This window comes from Lepus europaeus, chromosome 1 (assembly GCF_033115175.1).
Source record: "Lepus europaeus isolate LE1 chromosome 1, mLepTim1.pri, whole genome shotgun sequence".
NCBI lineage: Eukaryota > Metazoa > Chordata > Mammalia > Lagomorpha > Leporidae > Lepus > Lepus europaeus.
Genome location: NC_084827.1, coordinates 85,040,345 through 85,061,814, shown reverse-complemented (window position 1 = coordinate 85,061,814; position 21,470 = coordinate 85,040,345). Strand labels below are relative to the sequence as shown.

General features: G+C 40.8%; 1 protein-coding gene across 1 annotated transcript in view; it reads right to left on the bottom strand.

The window, feature by feature from the left end:
- The window catches only part of ARHGAP15 (Rho GTPase activating protein 15), a 631,814-nt gene that overhangs the window by 39,730 nt on the left and 570,614 nt on the right, over positions 1–21,470 (bottom strand). The gene's annotated exons all lie outside the window — the stretch shown is intronic.

The following is a 21,470-nucleotide window of genomic DNA, read 5'->3' as shown; positions in this document are numbered from 1 at the left end:
TTTCAGAGGAGCTGGGGTCTTTAAACATTAGGTGAGTAAGTTAAAATGAGGCTGGTAAGGTGGGCCCTGATCCAATCTGACAGGTGTCCTTGTAAGAAGAGGAGATTTGGACACCTAAGCATAGAAGAGTGACCAGCAAGAAGCTGACCATCTGCAAGTCAAGGAGAGAAGCATCAGACAAAACCAAACCTGCTCACACCTTGATCTTGAACTGTGGGAAAACACATCACTCCTGTTGAAGCCACCTAGTTGGTGAGATTTTGTCAGGGCAGCCCTACAGCATACAATCTGGGCTTATCCAGACTTCAGATTCACACGGAATCTGATGGTACTATATAGAGAAAGAAATGCTTTTCATTCTGTGTAGGCTGAATGCTTTCCCAACTAAGTCCATAACTTTAATTATAAAATGAACATAACCTGTATCAAATTATGAATATGTTAACATATTGAATGGGGACAAGAAAAATAAGCACCAGATTCAGGCTACATAGGCACTTGAAGGTAGAGTAAAAAAATCTGGTTTCCTTGACCACATTGTCATAATATGCATATATAACAGTTTATTGAATCCAGGCTGTGTAGACAACCAGAAGAACTCTGGCTCCATGCTGTCACAATGCATGCCCACAACAAAGACTTGGGGAGAACAGCCCCTTTCATTCGATCTCTCTAAGTATTACCAACATGAGAGCTGAAAACCTTACCTCTGTCTGAAGTATATCTATGTATCCATGCATAAGTTATTAACTGGGCTCCCTGGGCTCTACTGCTGAAAATATTAATATATTCAAATCTCATTCTGGCTACCACAAAAAACACTATATCAGATAAATGCATTAATATCTTTCTTAGACAAAAAGAATCTGGTATTATTTTTTTAAAGTTTCCTTCTTGCTCCTCGACTCCCACTGAAACATAGGTGATATATAGCCTAATGAGGTAAAGTGGTCATCAGGTGCCAAGGTGCGGGGTTGCCTGTATCCATAAAACTCTGTTTATTGTACTTGAAATACAATACTCTTTTATTGGAATTATGTGCAGAGTACTACTAATAGCATCTAACAGCAGAAATGCCTTCTTTTCACTTTCTGAGACATTTTACCTGGTGGAAAGGAGACAGAATGCATCTGGATGTCCTCCAATCCATCTGTGATCACCCAGCCATCAATGCCTGCACTTTTCTGGGCTATCTCTCTTAAACACAGGACAGACTCATTGTTTCAAGCAGGCAGGGCTTTGCTGAGAACCAGCAAAGAGAAGCCAGAGAAGTTAGGGCAGTGTTGGTGGTTGGGGGTGGAGGGTCAGTCTTGAGACTCACCCCTTTAAATCGCTGCTCTCCACGTTTGGATCCCACATTGTGAGATATATTTATATCGACCAGACTCTATAGGATCCAGCTTTGCCTTTTTGCTATTGGCTGCTTTTAGGGTCTTTTATCAACAAGAACAAACAAAGTAGGTGGTCTTCTACCTCTTTTTGGCTGTAGAAAAAGAGACAGTGACATAATTTTTCACAGCCTGAAATAATTGTGGGAGTACAGATACTGGCTAGGCTCACTATGAATTATTAGTGGAAAAGTGGGTCTCAGAAGTACGTTACATGTGAAATATTTTTCGTCACTTGAACATGTGCCGTCCAGAGCTGGCCCTGTTCTAGCCGTCACAGGGAACAAACATTTCACATTCACAGATGCTCCCAATTTGGTGTGGTTTGGAGTGTAATTTAGATCAAACGTCTCCATGTAAATGAGTCAGGGTTTCTTAATTAGGTGCCTCTAAAGCAAAACCTTGGACCACATCAGTAGGTGTGGGTGTGGTACCCACAATACTGGAATCTTTCCTATAGACCAGGCTCCTAGTATCATTCAAATAGAGCTTTTTTTTTTTTTTTTTGGTTGTTTTTAAATTTTTTTTTTTCAAGCAGAGTAATAAATCTGCAGATGGCATAGACAGAAAGACGCTACTTCAGAAGAGCTGTCTAAAAACACTGCCTCTTTGGCAAATGCCTTAAAGTAGGTCATTCTGCTGTGATTTAGCTTTTTCTTTAGATTTGATTGCCAGCTTTTTGTTCCCATTACAAGTAGGGTGCATTCCAGTCCACAGACTTGTTCTTAATTTTTCCAACTGGTATTTGTTTACTAGGATTTGCAGATCTTCATACGAAAATGGCCAATATCCTGTCACAGTGCTAATCATGCACTTGACCACAAAGCGAAATGGATCCTGTTGATAATCTGGTGATGCTGAAATATTAAATGCCTTAAACACCCAGTCTTCCCACAGCAAAAACTGCGTTGATTTATATGGGTAGGTTTGTTCAAATAATTGTCCCCATCTTTTATACATGTGAAAAGAAGAGGTGACAGGATGTAAATGGAAAACTTTTACAAGCCATACAGCCGTTTGTATAGACGTTCAGGTTATCTGCTTTTATACTTGTCATTGTTTGTGTTTTTTATAGGAAGGGAAAATCACTGGGTCCTATTTCCCTATCGAGGCTTTGGGATTTACATGCAGAACCCCCTCCAGCATTAATGAGTTACCTGCATAAATTCCCTGGCAATCGATGGGCACATAGACCTTGTTTTGTTATATTAATTATTCCTCACAGAACCTTGACACTGACATTAAATGAGGCCTTAAAAAATCTTGATGAAGGTCTTAAGGTATCTTTTACTGTTTAAATATTAGCATTGCAAAAACTATGTCTAAGGCATTATTCATTTTGTGGTACCACAGAGAAGGAGGGGCTGAGCAGAAGGAGACAAGAGCAGGGCACAGGGAATGAACTTTCTGGTCTTAACTCTTTATTGCCTAGAGGCCAGTTTTCCTAGGGAAAAAAAATGTTGAAATCCTCAATTGTGAAAGTAATGAAAATAGATGTTAAAATGCTAACGAATTAAAAGAACTATGCTGTTTTCTCCAGATTGGTGTTGAATATGGTGTCTTCTTCACAGGCCAAGTTCTGTCTTGGCAAATTGTTGGTGTTTTCAGGTGAATTCCAAAATGTCAGTTAAAAAGACACAACGAAGTGGGTTTTGGAAAGGAGGCGGGGATTACTGGCTAGGTATGTTGCAAGACTAACTGGTAAGTGTGTACTTAAGAAGCAGACTGGGAAAAGGGTTTTATGTGCATTTTCTTTCATTTCCAGTAAAACTTCCACTACTTAGAAGGGAAGGAGAAGGTTCTGATTAAGCAAACGCTCTGGTTAAAAACGCTTATTGTCCTATGTGGATTGGCAGTAATCAAACAATACAATTAATATTAAAATTACAACGGACACCACATTATCACCCTTTGATAATTCACAGGGAAGTTCTGAATCTTGAAGCTCTCATTAGGAACTTGAGTTATCTCTGTACTAGAGTGGGGTTATTAGATAAATGGATGCTTATTAGAAACTTCTGACTGGTGAAATGGCAGCTAATTGAAATTTGTTTGGATCCTTTTGGAGCAGAAGTTATTCATTGAATAATACTATTTGATGATACTCTTCAGGTTATTATGAAGCTGATGATTCTTAATTACGTTTACTTCCTACATTTTCCCCTTTGCTTCCTAGTGATCTTACGGTGTGTGTCCCCTAAACTGTATTTTACTCTTTCTCTTCTGGTTTTGAACTCTTTTGATGAATACACTCATTTTCACTGTCTGAAATATTTGCTCTGAAAAGCTAATCCCCAAATCTATGTTTCCTCCTGTAATATCACACCTCTACTAACCCATATGCTAAACTGATTTGTTATATTGTTAAATACTTCCTACGCTCTTTCCTCTATGTGGGATACTATGAAGTCCAGGAAGAAATAATTCTGGCCCCCGAGGAATTAATGTTAAACATAATATAAGGGAGAGTTAATGACAAATTTCCATCAGGCACATTAGAGCTGTCTGTGCTTGATAAACAAAGAACTTCATCTATTTGACTATTTGATGCTTTGCAATTCATGATGATGGGCTTTCCTTCACAAGTAATTCTGAATTTTGTAAAAGTCCTTTGAAATATGGTTATTATAATGCTCTTTAAGATGGACGAGGAAATCAACCCTCCTAGATGCTGCGTTACCCAAAGCGACACCATGAGAGTCATGCCCAGGAAATAGACTCAGCTTGTTTCTCAGCCTGATGTTCCCTCCATTCTCTCTCTTGGAGTCAGGACAAGATCGCACAACTGAACTGGACTCTTCCTGCATTTCTAATTGTGGCAAACTTGAATGATGTACAGGCACCCATTGGTGTCCAAGGAGGATAGTTCCAGGACCCACAGATACCAAATCTGTGGATGTTCAAGTCCCTTATATCAAGTGGCATGATATTTGCATAGAACCTGCAACATCTTCCAATATACTTCAAGTTATCTCTAGGTTACTTATAATAGCTAATGAAATAAAAATGCTATGTGGATACTTGTTATACTGTATGACAAGAAAGATAATTCTGTATATGCTTAGTACGGACATACTTTTCTGAATATTTTCAATCTGGGGTTGATTGCATCTGTGATGTGGAGGTGTGTCCATGGGCTTGGCTTTCACATTCTTTATGTCATTATAGTTCACACATACAAACACATGCAAAGGCAGGTAAAGGAAAGTATTACTCCTAGGGTAAAGATGATATAAGAGTGGCTGACAAGTGAAGTGATGTGCCTAATACCCTTCTGGAAGCTCACACACCCAAGCTGCTGCTGGAACCCATTCTTTAGCGTCTCTCCACCCATTAGATGCCAGGTACAAAGTTCCATCCTTAAATAACAGTCTATTAAATTGATCACTGGATAATTTACATGATTTCTGAGCTGCTTTTCCTGTGTCAACCCTTGTATTTTCAACATAGTAATCATCTTAAAACTGAAGTCAGTTCATGTTATTCCTGCTCAAATCTGCAGCTGACTCCCCATTTCTTTTTTACTCAGACTGAAAGACCAAGTTCTCACAATGCCCCTCCCCCAAAGTGATCTGCCCTGTTGAGACCTCACTCTGCTCCTCCTCTCTCTACCCTTATACTGCTCGAGCTTGCTGGCCTCTCTGTCTTGTTCGATCTTAAAAAACCATGTGTTTTTTGATGTTGTGCTGCCTGGAATGCTTTGACTCCAGGTATCTTCACTAATGCACCCCTCAAATATTTTTTTTAAGTATTTTATTTATTTATTTGAGAGGTAGAGTTACAGACAGAGGGAGAGCCAGAGAGGTCTTCCATCCACTGGTTCACTCCCAAAATGGCCGCAAAGGCTGGAGCTGAGCTGATCCAAAGCCAGGAGCCAGGAGTTTCTTCTAGTCTCCCACGCGGGTGCAGGGGCCCAAGCACTTTGGCCATCTTCTAATGCTTTCCCAGGCCACAGCAGAAAGCTGGATCAGAAGTGGAGCAGCTGGGACTAGAACTGGCACCCATATGGGATGCCGGTGCAGCAGGCAGAGGATTAACCTATTGTGCCACAGCACTGGCCCCACCTTTCAAGTCTTTTCTCAAATTTAATCTTCCTAATGAGGTCTACTCCATGATTTTATTACTTCCAACAATCTCCCCCAAGCCAACTTTCAATTCTCCACGCTGTACCCCAACTTTTCTAGTTCCTTAGTAGTTACCATCTTCTCTTGTGATCTACCTTTTTCTTTATATGATGTTGACTTGCTTTATTTGTTCATATTATCTGTCTTATATTCATTATGTAATCCAGTGAGGGCAAAGTGATTTCTGACATATCACCAGATCCTAGAACAGGACTTGGCACATACTAGCTGTTCAATAAGGGGACATAGATGATCCACATTTATCAGTGTCCTTACCACTCTCTGTAGTCTATAGATTGGACACCCTGGCATTGTCTCAAACTCTTTCCAGTTCTTCATGAACCAGGCAACTTTTCAGAAATGTAAACAGCTAATATTCATTTTTAAAAAAGATTATTTATTTATTTATTTGACAGGTGAGCTACAGACAGTGAGAGAGTCAGAGAGAAAGGTCTTCCTTCTGTTGGTTCACTCCCCAAAAGATCACAATGGCTGGAGCTACTCTGATCCAAAGCCAGGAGCCAGGTGCCTCTTCCCGGACTCCCATGTGGGTGCAGGGGCCCAAGCACTTGGGACATCCTCCACTGCTTTCCCACGCCACAGAAGAGAACTGGACTGGAAGAGGAGCAACTGGGACTGGAACCTGGTGCCCATATGGGATGCCGGTGCCGCAGGTGGAGGATTAACCTAGTGCGCCATGGCGCTGGCCCCTAGCTAATATTCTTGACATCCTTCAAAGTCTGTCTAGGAAATTTAGTCTTCCCATTGAACTCCACAGTGAGTACAGGAGCAATTGCTCTTTAGCCAGTGACGATCACTGTTAGCTATCTGGTTTTATTCTTCAACCTCTCCATCCCCAAATCCACTTTATGTACAAGAATGACCATTGGATAAATTATTTGAGATATTTAAAATGAAAACAAAAGCAAAAAATATAGGGGTTAGGCCTGTGGGACACTGAGTTGAGCCAAGGGCTTGGGGACTGCATCCTATACTGTAGAGTCTCATTTGAATCCTGGCTTCTTAACACTTCTAATCGAGTCTCCTGCTAATGCATTAGGAGGCAGTGGTTGATGGCTACCATCTGTGTAGTTTCTACCATCCATGTAGGAGACCCGGATTGAGTTCCTGGCTGCTGGCTTCAGCCTGGTCCAGCCTTGGCTGTTGTGAGCATTTAAAGAGTGAACCGGCAGATGGAAAATCTCTAATCTTTTTTGTTGTCTCTCTCTGAGTCACCATACCTTTCAAATAAATAAGTAAATATATATTATTTTACAAAAGAAGAATCAATATTCTTCAACTATTGACTACAGACATCAGACTCCAATCTTCTGTGAACTCTGTCTATAACTTGGCCCCTGCTGTATGCAAGTCTCTTCTTTGCCTCCTGCCATAGCACAGGTTACACGTGGCTAAATCCCAGCTCTTATTTGGCTTTTTTCAAGCCATCACCAGAACATTCCTGTACTTTCCAAAACTTGCCCATCTTCAAAGCCCAACTTCACCCCAGATTTCATTGAGGACATCTCAATTACTTTAATTCATTTTCCCCATTTGATTGTCAGCTGTGCATATTGTTTAATTCTTAATAATTCTCTACTCTTACGTGCTTTGTGCCCTTAAATTGGTACCTACACAAAGGCAGAACCTTAGACCATTGCAATTTTGTACTTTCTTTTCCCTCTCCCGACTCTGCCTAGTAGAGTATGGAGAAAGTCAGCCCAGTGGACCCACTGATTGATATTCATATTCTTCCTTTTTTTGTTTTTGTGCTTTTCCATGTTTGCTTTAGAAGGCTGAACATTTTAGATGCTGTATTTTGAATGATATCCTAAAATTATATATAGTTGGCAAGTAGTAGCATTTTTGCAGTTAAGAGTGATGAGGTATATATTAGGATAAATGTATATTTAAACTCCAGCAGGTCTAAATGTAGGAAACCTTACTGCTTATACCCATGGTTAACTAGGTCTTGCTTTTTTAAGTGTGTGTATGTATTTCTTCCCCAACATCTAAGTGAATTCTATCATTAAGAAGTCACAAAATATGTAGATATTAGTGTAAAAAGCACTTAGGAAATAACTAGATAAGGAATGTAATCATTAATCCAACTAACAATTAAGAGTCTCTAATGGTATATTCAAGCTTTATCACTAAAGCCTCTATAGTGCACAGCAATGAACCTTGTTTGCATAATAGAAGCTTAAAAATGGCCCAGCAACTCTGGTTTTATTTTACAAAGCTTTAAAAGAAAAATGATCACTCCCTTCACTGTCCATGGGCTAGGCTTTGAATACTGGCTTTCTGCTCTTGATTCACCTTGCAAGTCAGTTTTGGTTCTTGGAGGTCATAATGGACCACTGCTGGTCCCTCTCTGCTATAGCACCAACCAGTGAATGAGGACACAAACGCTGCTCAGAGCAGGCATCTTGTTCATGAAACATATTCAGGAATCAACACCTTTCTTCCACCTACAGTAAAAACCATTCTAGGAGTGGATTTTGGATTGAGATATTATTTCAAATTCTCCATGTCTCTGCTTCATTTATTTCCAGGGACAAAGAAAGCGAACCTAATAATTCTGAGTGTCAAGCCTCCGTTAGCTGTCCTCTCCTCTTTGCTCAGCCTATGGATCTCAGAGAACCTATGCCCTCTTCTTGCAGAGCCTGATTTCTGAAAGTGTGGCCCTCACGAAAACAGCACCGCCTGGGCACTCATTCTCTTTGTAGTTGCAGGCCCCATCCCAAGGCTTCTGAATCAGAATCTGCATTTTTAATAAGATTCCCAGGTGATTTGGTTTGTAAGCACATGAAATAAAGTGTGAAAGCCTTGAACTTCTTCTAGGGGTGCTCATGGGGCACTGGTGCTGGCTACAGGACTGACAGGCGACAGAGCCCTCCCAGTATCCAGTGATCATCAGTTGGCCCTTGTTAGTCTCCTCAATATTTGAATCTTTCTCTTTTCTAGTTCTTAAAGGGTGTTTCATGGAGCATCAGCCTCAGGGCACAGTTGCGGCTGCGTCGATAGAGGGCGCTCTATATTTCTAGGCAATTAGTAGACACCGTTGAGCCGTTCTGATGGAGCCTGGGTTGTGAGAAGTGAGGCCTTTGGATGGATGCAGGATGGCAGCCCTTACCACTTGTGGTCATTAAAGTTCCCGTGGTGCTTTTTGTGAGAGAAGGGATTGTTAACCTCGGTGTCCTGGCTGACTTCCAATCTGTGTAATTGCATGCAGCCTACCTAAGTCTGCTCTGTAGTTTCAATTAGGTAAAGTATTGTTCACTTCATGTACTAAACTGCTGTGTTGTGTGGCTACAGACTGCTAATTAGCTGGTGTTTTTCAGGTGGCTGCGTTCCTGATGAACAAAATGCCTTTCTCTGGTCATGTCCTTCCCCACTCCTACTCTCCCCAAGTACCCACAATCCCACACACAGCCGTGTGTCTGTGTTCTTATTTATCACTATTTCTTGTGATATGTGCTTTGGGAACAGAAATTCCTAGAACATGACAGTGAGCATTTCTTGAGTTCTCTATATAACCAGTAGCTTCTAGGCTTAGCTGGACTGCTATAGGATGTTACGGGGCAGGAGGGTGGAAACTCATGTAGATAATAACAACAGTGTGATAATGGGGTGGGTAAAACAGCCCTGTTCTCTGCCAAGATGAACTTCTCGGGCTTGCCAGGGAAATAGAAATTGCTTTAAGACCTCTCAGTGACATGAAAGGAGGGGAAGGACAGACTACAGCGTGCATTTGATTTCTTCTTTCCCACCAGTTAAAAAAAACATAGTGGGATCTGGCAACTACCAGTAAAATTCCTCACTATCTCTGAGCAGGACCTCTAACCCTAAACAGGAAGTGTATACCAGGAGGGAGAATGGAATCCCTTCCTGATGACTCAAAGTCAGCACCAGGGAAGGACTCATGACTTTAGAATGGCAGCTGGAAATGAAAGAGAAGTAGAAAAAGATGGGTGAGCAGGGAGCCAAGAGAGCAGCACTGTGCTCCCATCTGAGGAAAAGACATGTTTGAGGGTGGAACTTTTCTGAGATGCGAAATGATTGCTAAAGAAGTGCACAAGTGGAAAATAATTCAGGTGTAGGTAAAGTACCACTATGCATGTCTTTTCACTCTGTGAACATATTTATTCTGCTTTGATACTCAAGAGATACGAGTCAATAAGATAAAAGTTTTTCATATCCCAAACACCATAGGAGACAAATGAAAATCAATGAGAGAATGAAATAAACGAGTGAACAAAAGTGATAAAGGGTAGACTATTTATTAACAAATGTGTGTCAACCATCAATTTAGAGAGTGCCAAAAAAAATGTTTTTGGTGCTGGAGTGAGAATTTTTGTTTTGCCTACTTCTTGCAATGGTTCCATCCCAAAGGGTTCCAATGTTGTTTATGAAAATGTGAAAGAAAAATGACGGCTTATTCTATTAGATGATAATTGACAGAACGCTTCTAAAATACAGGCTAATGTACAAAGTCCTACAGAAGAGGAATGATGTAGGGGGAGAAAATTGGGATTGAGGATAGGATTAGGGGATGTGGCCATTCTCAGATACAGGCAGGGAGGTAGATAACAAAACTGAATGAGGGGGGTCGGCACTGTGGCGTAGTGGGTAAAGCCGAGGCCTGCAGTGCCAGCATCCCATATAGGTGCTGGTTCAAGTCCCGGCTGCTGCACTTCCTATCCATCTCTCTGCTATGGCCTGGGAAAAGCAGAATATTGCCCTAGTCCTTGGGCCCCTGCACCTGCATGGGTGACCCAGAAGAAGCTCCTGGCTCCTGGCTTTGGATTGGTGAAGCTCCGGCTGTTGCAGCCAATTGGGGAGTGGGCCAGTAGATGGAAGATCATTCTCTCTCTGCCTCTCCTTCTCTTGCTGTGTAACTCTTTCAAGTAAATAAATAAATATTTAAAAAAAACCCTCAATGAGGTTCCCAGATCCTAGGAGTTTATTGCTTTACTGGTGAGATTGTCTTGATTTCTAGCTCAGCATCTATCCCATAATAATACTTGATGTGTGTGTGTTCTTTTTGTTGTTATTAATAAGTGGATGGATGGAGAAAGAATTTGAGAATTATTATAACAGCAGGAGGAAAAGCAGGGAAAAGAAAAAGGAAACTGTCGGGAAAACAGTTAAGTTAAAAAAGAACATGGGTAGGAAGAGAAGAAATTAACAGAAGTGAAATATGGGAATCTCGATACAAAGGAAAATATTTACTAATAAAGCCTGAGAGTTCTGCATGCATGTACTTTTAACTTCCTTTTTACATATTAACAAATAAACCTGGGGCAAATTATAGGCAAAACAAACAGTCACTAAGGCAGCGGTACAACAGACTTAACTATTCTCCTATTAAACTTGGGCTCTATTATTATGGAGAAGCTTCCAAGGAGACTTTTCCAATGGCCTGACTCAGAGAGTCCCTAGACTCCTTCCCCTGTTCCCTGGAGGCTCTCATTCAAATGAGGCCCATGGTTTTAGCTAGCTACTGCTTCAAAGTCAACGTGGTTGAGTCTGCTACTGGACACAGGCTAATTAATGTTTACATCTGAGACTTCTTCCTGTCCACTGCTAACGTCCAGTCTTTTCTCAGCCTACACATTGCTGTCTTGAGATCTCAAGTTTCATGCAGAATCTGCGCTTCTTGCATGAGAGGAAAAAAATAAAAAGCCCAAACCCAACGACATGGAAATCTGCAGAAACTCTGTTAACTATTCCTGGATGTCACCCTGCAGCTCTAATTTCTGCTTTCTCCTCTGCATTCTGGGTACTGCTGCCGGACTTGTCAGCACCTTGTCACTGCTTCCTGTTGCGTGGGCTACCATCGGACTCTGTGTTCTTAACAATTATCCATAAAAAACCCCACAAAATCCTTCATAATGATAAAAATATGTATTAACAGGTAAAAAAAGGGGAGGAAGTTAATTAACAAAACAAAATCTTGCTTCCTGAAGTGCCTGTTGTTTATGGATGCTGCACAGTCTGGATTGACTGCGGTATCATCTTGTCTTTTGCAGTCCTGTGATGCTCTTTTGTTCATGGTGTGACAAGGATGTGAGGAGCCAATATGACTTAACGAAATAATACACAAATGTCAAGATACTTTCACGACTCGTGTGCACATCAAGCTAACTGACTCGGATGGAATGTTTTGTTTTTCTTTTCAGGGAACAACCCTACTGTTGACAAGGAGCTTGGTGGACAAAAAGTGGCTAAGAAACATTATTAAAAGCAAGCTATGTTAGGGTCAGATTTCACTGGAGTTTCAAAGATAGAGGGCTGGAGAGGAAATCGACAGGCAGAAGGTAGTGACGAATTAGGCTTGTCCTGGAATTCTTCTGAGCAGTAGGGAGAAAAATAAGTCCAGTAAGAGATGGAAACAAGGGAGTTTCTCAGAATTCAAGGTGAACCGAAAGGAATTGGCAGCTGCCTGGACATGCCAGCCAGAGAGGCCACGGTATCTGATACACGTGACAGAGTGAGAGACAACAGCAATGCTCCCCAAACGACTCGCCTGGAGGGCTTGCCAGGAAGCCAGATGCTGCTTCTGGAAGAATATCTTCTGTGGTTGGGCATCTGGGTTCAGTGCTTTCCGTTTAAAGGGGAGAGAGAAGGTGGCAAAAGGCTGTACCAGCACTGCCTTTAGAAAATGTGCTGTTTCTGAAAGTACGTATAGGCACGCGTCTGTGCACACGCATACCCTCAAGAATTAATGAATGCTGACACAGAACGTGGCTTTAAAAAGAATCCCTAAAAATGAAACTTTCTCTAAGTGCTTTTTTAGATGGAAAGCAATATATTAAAAGGAGGGAAGAAGGGAGGAAGAGGAGGAGGCAGACAGATACCAAGAAAACTCCTTATATAAATACAAGGGCTTATTAATGAATTAGGATTAATCAGATAATTTTATTTAAAGGGTTGGTGTTATACCTCGTGTGCAGTTAAAACAAAGGACTTGTTGATGGGCTCATGGCTCTATCATAGTTGGCTGCTCTTTCTCACTTTGTTTTACTGTTCCCTCATCCCTGGAAACACAATCGAGTATTAGTATTGGCAAGAGAGTAGAGTGTGGTCAAGTGGACTGGAAATCAGGTGACTTGAGGTCTGGTTGATGTTTTTTTCCTCTTCCACTTTGAAGTGTGCTTGTCTATGCTCACAAAGCATGGGAACCAAGTTTCTCCATACACTTAAAAGGAGAGGGCAAGTTTTTTTTTTTTTTTTTTTTTCTTAATAAAGGTGATTTCTCTCTCTCTCTCTCTCTCTCTCTCTCTCTCTCTCTCTCTCTCTCTCTCATCGCTCTTTGCTTTATGTGATGTTAAGTAATTCAAGATAGTATGAAGTTGGTATTGGATCTGACAGGAGTGACAGACCAGGGAGGCTGTGGTTGACCTAAAAGGAGGCTGGAAAGGTAGAGATTATTCAGTTTAGGAGGAGTTACAGCAAAAGATGTTAAAAGAAATCTCTATATTCTAACAACCATTACTAATCCCAAATAACCAATAAATCAGAGGAACTGCCTGCATCACCTTGTATCGCAGTAAGGGACCTAAGTCTGCAGTCACTGAGGGGTGGCCACAGGCTTCCTGTGAAGGTGTCCTCTGCATGATCACCCTCTTTGAGCCCTTATTCTTTACTGGATTCGTGTCTTTTCAACATGCTCTCCTACTGCTACAATCATCTTTGTACTATTCTTCTCTTCATCATAATGAAAAGAGAAATATCATGTAAGGAGAGAGAAACTTGAGAGAAATGGCTTACTTACCAAGTATACCCTCAAAATAGAACACTGCGCTTCTTGAACTTAGTCTGCAAAACTATTCCAGGCTTCAAAAGTTGACTTTATCTGGAGTTACTCACTAGCTATTAGACTATCTGCACCTTTTTCAATGAAGTCACATGACTCCACTTCTTCAACAAAAATAACTGAGAATCTTCCATGTGTGGGACACTAGAATGGGCTCTGCGCATATGCACACCATGAATCACAAATCATGCAAATTCCTGCACCCCTACAGCAATGTTCTTTTTTTTTTTTTTGATAGGCAGAGTGGACAGTGAGAGAGAAACAGAGAGAGAAAGGTCTTCCTTTTTCCGTTGGTTCACCCCCCAATGGCCGCTGAGGCCGGTGTGCTGTGGCCGGCGCACTGCGCTGATCCGAAGCCAGAAGCCAGGCACTTCTCCTGGTCTCCCATGCGGGTGCAGGGCCCAAGGACTTGGGCCATCCTCCACTGCACTCCTGGGCCACAGCAGAGAGCTGGACTGAAAGAGGAGCAACCGAGACAGAATCCGGCACACCGACTGGGACTAGAACCCGTGGTGCTGGCGCCGTAGGCGGAGGATTAGCCTATTGAGCCGTGGCACTGGTCAAGCGAATGTTCTAATGGCAGAAGGAGCCTGCTCAGTTCTTTATGATTTCCATTCTCACTAATATTTTCAGGTCCTGATTATATTATAGAGTTGTTATTTTTTCCTGTGAGATTACTATATTTATTTCTGTGATTTTTCCAAGGCTGATGAATCAACTTAAAAGAACAGTAGCTGGGCGGGGCTGCCATTCTGGCGCATCAAATAGAGCCAACATTTGATGCCTGCGTCCCATATCAGCACACCAGTTCAAGTCCCGCCAGCTCCACTTTTGATCCCGCTCTCTGCTAATGCTCCTGGGAAGGCAGAGGGTGATAGCCCAAGTATTTGGGCCCTTGCCACTCATGTGGGAGACCAGAATGGAGTTACGGGCTCCTGGCTTCTGCCTAGCCCATATCTGGCTTTTGTTATCATCTGGGGAGTAAACTAGCAGATGAAAGATCTCTCTATCTCCCCCACCCTCGTCTCACTCTACCTTTCAAATAAACAAACAAATAAATAAATCTACAACAACAACAAAAGAACAGAAACTGGTCATTGCTAGAAATTCTGCTGAATTTTCTAGACCTCTTTTGTGAAGCTAGTAATTTTATTTTTAAAAAAGATTTATTTATTTGAAATACAGACTAAGAGAGAGAGAGGAGAGGGAGTGTGAGATGGAGAGAGAGAGAGAGAGAGAGAGAGAGACAGAGATGTCCCATCTGCTCGGCTCATTCAATGCAATTCCTGCGACAGTCAGGACTGGGTCAGGCTGAAGGCAGCAGCCAAGAACTTCATCCTGATCTCCCACATGAGTGGCAGGGGTCCAAGTTACTTGGGCCGTCATCTGCTGCCTTCCAAGGAGCATTAGCAGGAAGTTAGATCAGAAGCAGAGTAGCCAGCACTCAAATGCACTCTGAGGAGAGATGCTGGCATTACAATGCCAGCCCCTTAATTATTGATATTCATCACAAAATATAATCTGCTCTTGCCAAATTTTCTCTCTATTCATATGAAAGCTGTTACCAGATGCCATTCCTGATGTCTTTTCCCTGGACAACCTTGTCCACGTCAGAAGATCTTAGAAGTCTGTTCTCAACTCTCTTCACATTGTCTCATTTATTATCTTACTCCCCTACTATCCTTAAAATGACAACTTTCAATTTTATACTGAGATCTTAAGCTGACAACTTTCAAGTTTATACCAAGATCTCAATCACCTTTCTTACATTTTCAGCATGTGTTTCTTATCATCTAGTGGACTACGCTAACAGAATGTCAACAGAGACTAAATCACATCATGTCCCACAAGTTTCAGCTTCTTTTGTGCCTCCAGTTGGGTCCTTTTCCAGTATGTGAGCTAAGGATGTCATCATGCACATGCTAGCAGTTCAAAGCCTGGCTATCATCTTGGAATCCTCCCTCTTTCTAGACTCCTGTTTGCATTCGATGAGCATGTCCTGTTGAATCCGTCTCCTTGGTGTCTCTGGTCTCCACCCCTGTGCCTCATTCTCCCTACTATTCCTTACTTTGGGATCTCTAGCTTGAACTATGATATTAGTCCTCTTAGTAAACTGTCTTCTTGACCTCTAGTGTTGCCCTCCTAAAAATTACCTTTACTCTTATCATAACTGTGATCTTTAGAAGTACAAATCTCATCACCTTAGCTCCTTCCTCCAGACCTTTCAGGGGTTTTCTGCATGTCTACCAAAATAAATTTAAATGCCTTAGAAAGCATATGATACTCTTCACAATTTAAGTTGTTTACACATTCCAGGCTCATATTCTGCCAAATTTCTTTTCCTGCTTCACTTGTGGTCTCACAGACTCTTGTGTCACATCACATTGATTGTAACTGCTTGCTAATTTAACTACCTGAGAAGATGGTATGATATGTGAAGGCAGGACTCTTCTTCATGCCTCCAGTATTGAGTTGAAAGGTCAGCAACTTTTTCTCTTTTCTTCTTATTTTTAATGTCTATTTATTCATTTTATTTGAAAGGCAGAGTATCTCTCTCTCTCTCTCTCTCACACACACACACACACACAGAGAGAGAGAGAGAGAGAGAGAGAAATTCTCTGTGGATTTACTTTCCAAATGACCATAACTACCAGGACTGGACCAGACCAAAGCCAGGAGCCAAGAACTCCATCCTGGTCACCCATGTGGGTGGCAGGGGCCCAGACAATGAAGCCATCAGCTGCTGTTCCAGGATGCATTAGCAGGAAGCTGGGTAGGAATCAGAGCAGCTGGAACTTATACTTCAATATGAGATGCAGGTGTTCTGAGCCATGGCTTAACCCGCTGTACCACAATGGCCTTCCTGCAGGAGTATTTTTTTTTTTTTTTTGAGAGGGCAGAGTGAATATTTTTGGCTTTGTGTAACTTGTGACTACTCAACTCTTGCCATTGTAGTGTGAAAACAGCCAGAGGCAATATATAAACAAATATATGTGTGTATTCCAATACAGCTTTATTGACAAAAATAGGCAGTCTAGATGTGGTCCATGGACACAGTCTGACAATCCCTGATTTCATTCAGGCCTGGAATATAGCAAGCACTCATTTAAAACTTCCTGAAGGAATTAGTGGGTAGGATTTTATAGTTAACAAACATTTTCACAAATGTGAATTTATTTGACCTATATTTCACAAATGAGCAAAAGCAAGAGTTAGAGACATTAAAAAATTTTTTTGAACATTGTACAATTTTTAAGGTCTGAGGTTGGGACTTGAGCCTATGTCTTCTCATTCCAAATCCTCAGTTCTTTCCATTAGGTAAAAGGCCAAGATTCACAGTAGAAAAAGCTGGGGAAGCTTAAAAAATATCTACCTCTTATGAGGAATTACCCCATAATGTGCATCTTCACTTACCAGGAAAGATAAGATAGCAGTCACTCTAAGGTTGGTTTTGTTTCTTATTATTCAGTGGTAAATATTACTATTCAAATGTTAAATCTAAAGGAATAGTTTCATTCCAGTCTTAAAAATCTTATCTCCTAAAGCCTTCCCCTAAAACAAGGATTCACTGCTGGAAGGTTCAATGAACCTTAGTCCCCAGCTCACAAACCTTATAAATCCCGTGCCAAGATGTCTCCTAAGTAGATGACATTTTAATGATTACTACAGGGAGCTGGGAACTATTGCTTCACCCTCATGATCAGAGTAATTAATTTTCTTAACTACCAGGCCAAATTCTGCCACAGGAGTCCAGTTGAGGAATTTTAGGCCCATAGGAAGTACATTAGCTCTTCAAAATGATTAGGGTGCCATTTCAAATACTTCAAATATATAAGCAAAGGAGCTATTAAGCTTCTAGCTTATTTTAAACAACTTGCAACCCCTGTCCCTCTGGGATTGGGGGAACCATGGAAAAGAAAAGAGAGAGAGAAAAAGAAAATAACAATTTGTACAGGTTCCTCATTTTCCAGTAAAAATACCCATGGCCGGCAAGTCGTTGGATATCAGGTATTGTGGTTGAAGGGGGCAGTGCCAGAAGACAGCACAGAAAAACATACCCTGCTCCAAAGCACACCAGAGCTGTGCATGCAGAGGTCTGCATGGGAGGCAAAGAGCCTCACCAGTCTTTGCTTTTTTTTTTTTTAAGATTCACTTTTATTTATTTGAAAGACAGAGTTACAGAGAGGTAGAGAAAAGAGAAAGAGGTCTTCCATCTGCTGGTTCGCTCCCCAAATGGCCACAATGGCCAGAGCTGAGCCTATCTGAAGCCAAGAGCCAGGAGCTTCTTCAGGACTTGGGCCATCTTCCATTGCTTTTCCAGGTGCATTAGCAGGGAGCTGGATAGGAAGCAGAGCAACTGAGACTTGAATTGGTGCTCATATTGGGATGCTGGTGCTGCAGGCCAGGGTTTTAACCTGCTGCACCACAGTGCCAGCCACGAGCCATTGCTCTTGATGACCAGAGAGAAGGGTGAGTCTTGTGGGCTGTGAAATCTGTTCTTCAACCATATCTAAGTTTTTTCCCCCAAATATCAGAAATGCCCACAGTGTGTTTTACAGAATAGATGAAATATTTCCTCACCATTGTTTCCTCACGCAGCCATTATGTTTCTAGGTTATCATCATTTAAGTTGCCCCTGACATGCTTTTGTAGAATATTTTATTTAATGTCCATGAAGACCACAGAGAAGCTTTAAATATCGGTTTACTCTCACAAAATAGCCACAGTCAACAGTTTCTCGTTTCAATTCAGCATTCAACTGGCATGCTTCCATGAGATTTGTCTATTCAGCCATATCATTTTTTCACCTTGGAATTCCATGAACAGCTGGACGATTTTCTTAGAGTCAATGCAAATGGCAAGATTTTTAGCTCTCCTTTCAACCTATTTTACAACGTGTAAGTCTCCTACAAGAATGTTTATTTGCACCAAAAATCTGCAACCAATATATTCTTCCAAGGCTGTTTTCAAAAATCAATGAATGGCATGACTTCGTAAGTCATCTTTAAAACCAACCCCTTCCTAATACATTTTGACTGTCTCTGAATGACCCATGGGCAGGCAGGAGACCTTTTATGTTCTCCTTCCTTTAAAAAAATTGAGATTGTTTTGGCTTCCAAAATGCATGCCACAGAGTAAACCTGGCTAACTAGTTCAATTTAGCTCTGTGGAAATGCTTTAGTGTTTATTTTATGAATTTTTGGTAATTACCATGTATTATTTTTATCTTGGAAATAAAAATGTGGAAAACGACTTCAACAGCTAGAACACATTACTAACAGTAGTGGCAACAGGAGTTTCAGTGCCAGGCCCGTTGGAGATGTAGGTGATGAGATTCTAGTAATGTTTACACTGGAAACTGAGGCATGGGGAAAGGTCCTACCAGCTTCAAAAATGTGTCACCAGGCTTTCAGAAAGTCAGTGCTGTGTTCTCACTGCGAGAATCATTGTATGTTAGACACCAAGGCAAGAGAACTGTCCCTAGGAAACTGTAAGGAGAGGCTGTTGATGAGAAGCCCTGGAAGATCTGTTCCTGTTTCTGAACTTCACATCTGTCCCCAAATAAGACAGATTAGATCCTATCGCAAATTATTGCCTGGAAGGTGAAAAGGATTGAAACTGAGAACATGATACAAGATGCTGGCCAGGATGCCCAGGGAATCCAGAGAGAATAGAGTTGGGACTGGGCATGAGGACAGGGGAGTCATGTGGTTTGTTAATCATGTGAAAATAGCTTCACCGGAACTCTGGAGAACTGATTGAGACGGGCCATTAAGGAAACTCATGTTTTGGAAAAAAGATTCTGAGATGGGGTGTAGAATTTTCTGAGTCCAGGAAGTCTGACAGTAATTTCATTCCACACTGCCACAGCAATTCTTCCTATACTTATACATATAAAATGTATTTGCTACCTAATATTTGCTAGGTATTGTGCATGACTTTTTAAAGGCATTATTCATACACTCTTCACCACAGAAATAAGTTCTACTGCGATCTCCATTTACAGATGAAAAAAGTGGAAGCTTAGGTTTGAGTGACTTGGCCAAGGTTACATATACTCCCAGGAAGTGGCAGAGCTAAGACCCACATTCAGGTTTGTCCTGCTCCCAAGCTAGATCTTTCTTGTTGCCTCGCCCTCAGTGTCTCTTTCCATACCATTGTTAGGGTATAAAATGAAACATGTGAAAAACTTTTACAATTCAATAACTCAAAGAAATACTAACATTTTAGCAAATATTTTGCAGTCTTTTCTATATGCACAATTTTCACATATTTATAATTATACTCTTTCTGAATATGTAAAATATGTATCCCTGATTTCATTTACCACTTCGCTCAAATTAAAAACAAAGCCATGAACCCCATTTCACTAAGTAAACATCATGTACACGTTCTATATAATCCAGCCGCTGCTCCAGAACACATATGCTGTTTCCCAGTTTAAACCATGGCAACAGAACTATCACAAACAATTTGTATCTTCATAAACTCTTTCCTTCTATGTTACTTAGGAGAGAATGGTGAAATTGATGTACATGAAATGTTAAAATGTATGAAGATTTGAAAGATCTTCATTCTTGGGACATGCTACAGATACTTTTTTCTCAATGTGCTGGCTGCTACATCACAACCAACTGCATATTAAGGATTTGATTCAATATACACGTGCCAAAATGGGATTCACCCCATTTCATTAGTTTTTTAGAAGGCCATCCTCCTCATTCCCTCGTCTACACTTGCAAATCAGAGATAAGGGTACCATTCTAAACAATACTTCCTTTTACTTTTGAAAAAACTGCTGTCATGGGGACAATTTTCAGAATTACCCAGCACTGAAACCTCGGACTTATCTCTGAGGACAACTGGATAGAAGGGATAAAGAAATGAGAGGAAAAAAAAAAAAAAGTTTTGGGTACTTTCTTTTGAAAAAAATCCCAAGATTTGGAGCACTTATTTCTAATTGATGTCCATCACTACAATCCCCTTGAGACCTATGGGTTTCTTTTCTCCTTTTATCTCTTTCACCCAGCACAGTTTTCAGATGACTTTCATAAACAATAAGCATCTCATGCAATTGTCTGGCATGTAATGTTTTAGTGGTTCTCGGCTTCTTAATTCTTTGGCTCTCAAACTCCAACTACTACTCATCAACAAGTAAACTGTCTTTCTAGGTCTCTTGTTGATTGGCATCATCTTTATTCTGCCTCTCTACTTTTCCAAAGAAGTAGAAAAACAGGAAAATGCAGTTGATCTATATTTTATAGAGCTAGAACTTGTTATTTATATCACAATCCAGAAGGTACCACAGGATCTTCTGGGGTCTTTAACTATAATGCCAGTTTTTGAAAGCAGCCATTAATCAATATTGGTGATTGATGGTATTTTGAGGTGATAGCTTATTCAGGATCCCTGGTCTCAAGCTATGATAACAGGAGCACTTGAACTTGAGCATGATTAAACATCTTTAGACTCTGAAACTATACAACCTATGCAGGCATTGTGTAATTTTATGCTGAATATAATCACAACGCTTTAAATATTCTGGCTTTTGTGGACATGATTTACATCCACCTTCTTTCTAGTCCAACTGTGCCATATTAAGCTTTCCTAGTTGGTAGCTGTTCTGCTTTGAGAAGAAGGTTTAATTCAAAGCTCTGCAAAAATGGTGATCTGTTCCGTTGACTGCAGAGTACGTAGGTCAAGTGGAATTTTTGGCACTTCATTATGTTCCCTGACCCTCACTAAACAAACTTGAAAATAGATATATTTGCAACAATTTGGAATAAACACTCCATACAAGTGTTGACGGTGGATTTTCTGAAGAACTACCAAATGCATCAAGACTAAGGAAAACATTCTAATGATTCTTTCAAACATGAATATATTTAAATTCTAGTTAAACAATCTTCTTATTTAGTCTTCTGAGGCTTTGATGACATGCCACGATTGGCTGTTTATCAAAAACTTAGCAAAAAAAAAATGCTTAACAAGATATAATCGTGTGCACACACTTGTGCATAATTAAATCCAGTTTATAAATTGATGCAGGGTGGAATATGGTCACACCATCCAAGAAAGGTTGGTAGCTGGCAAGTAACACTTCTTAGCCTCATCTACAGTGATACATCTTCAAAT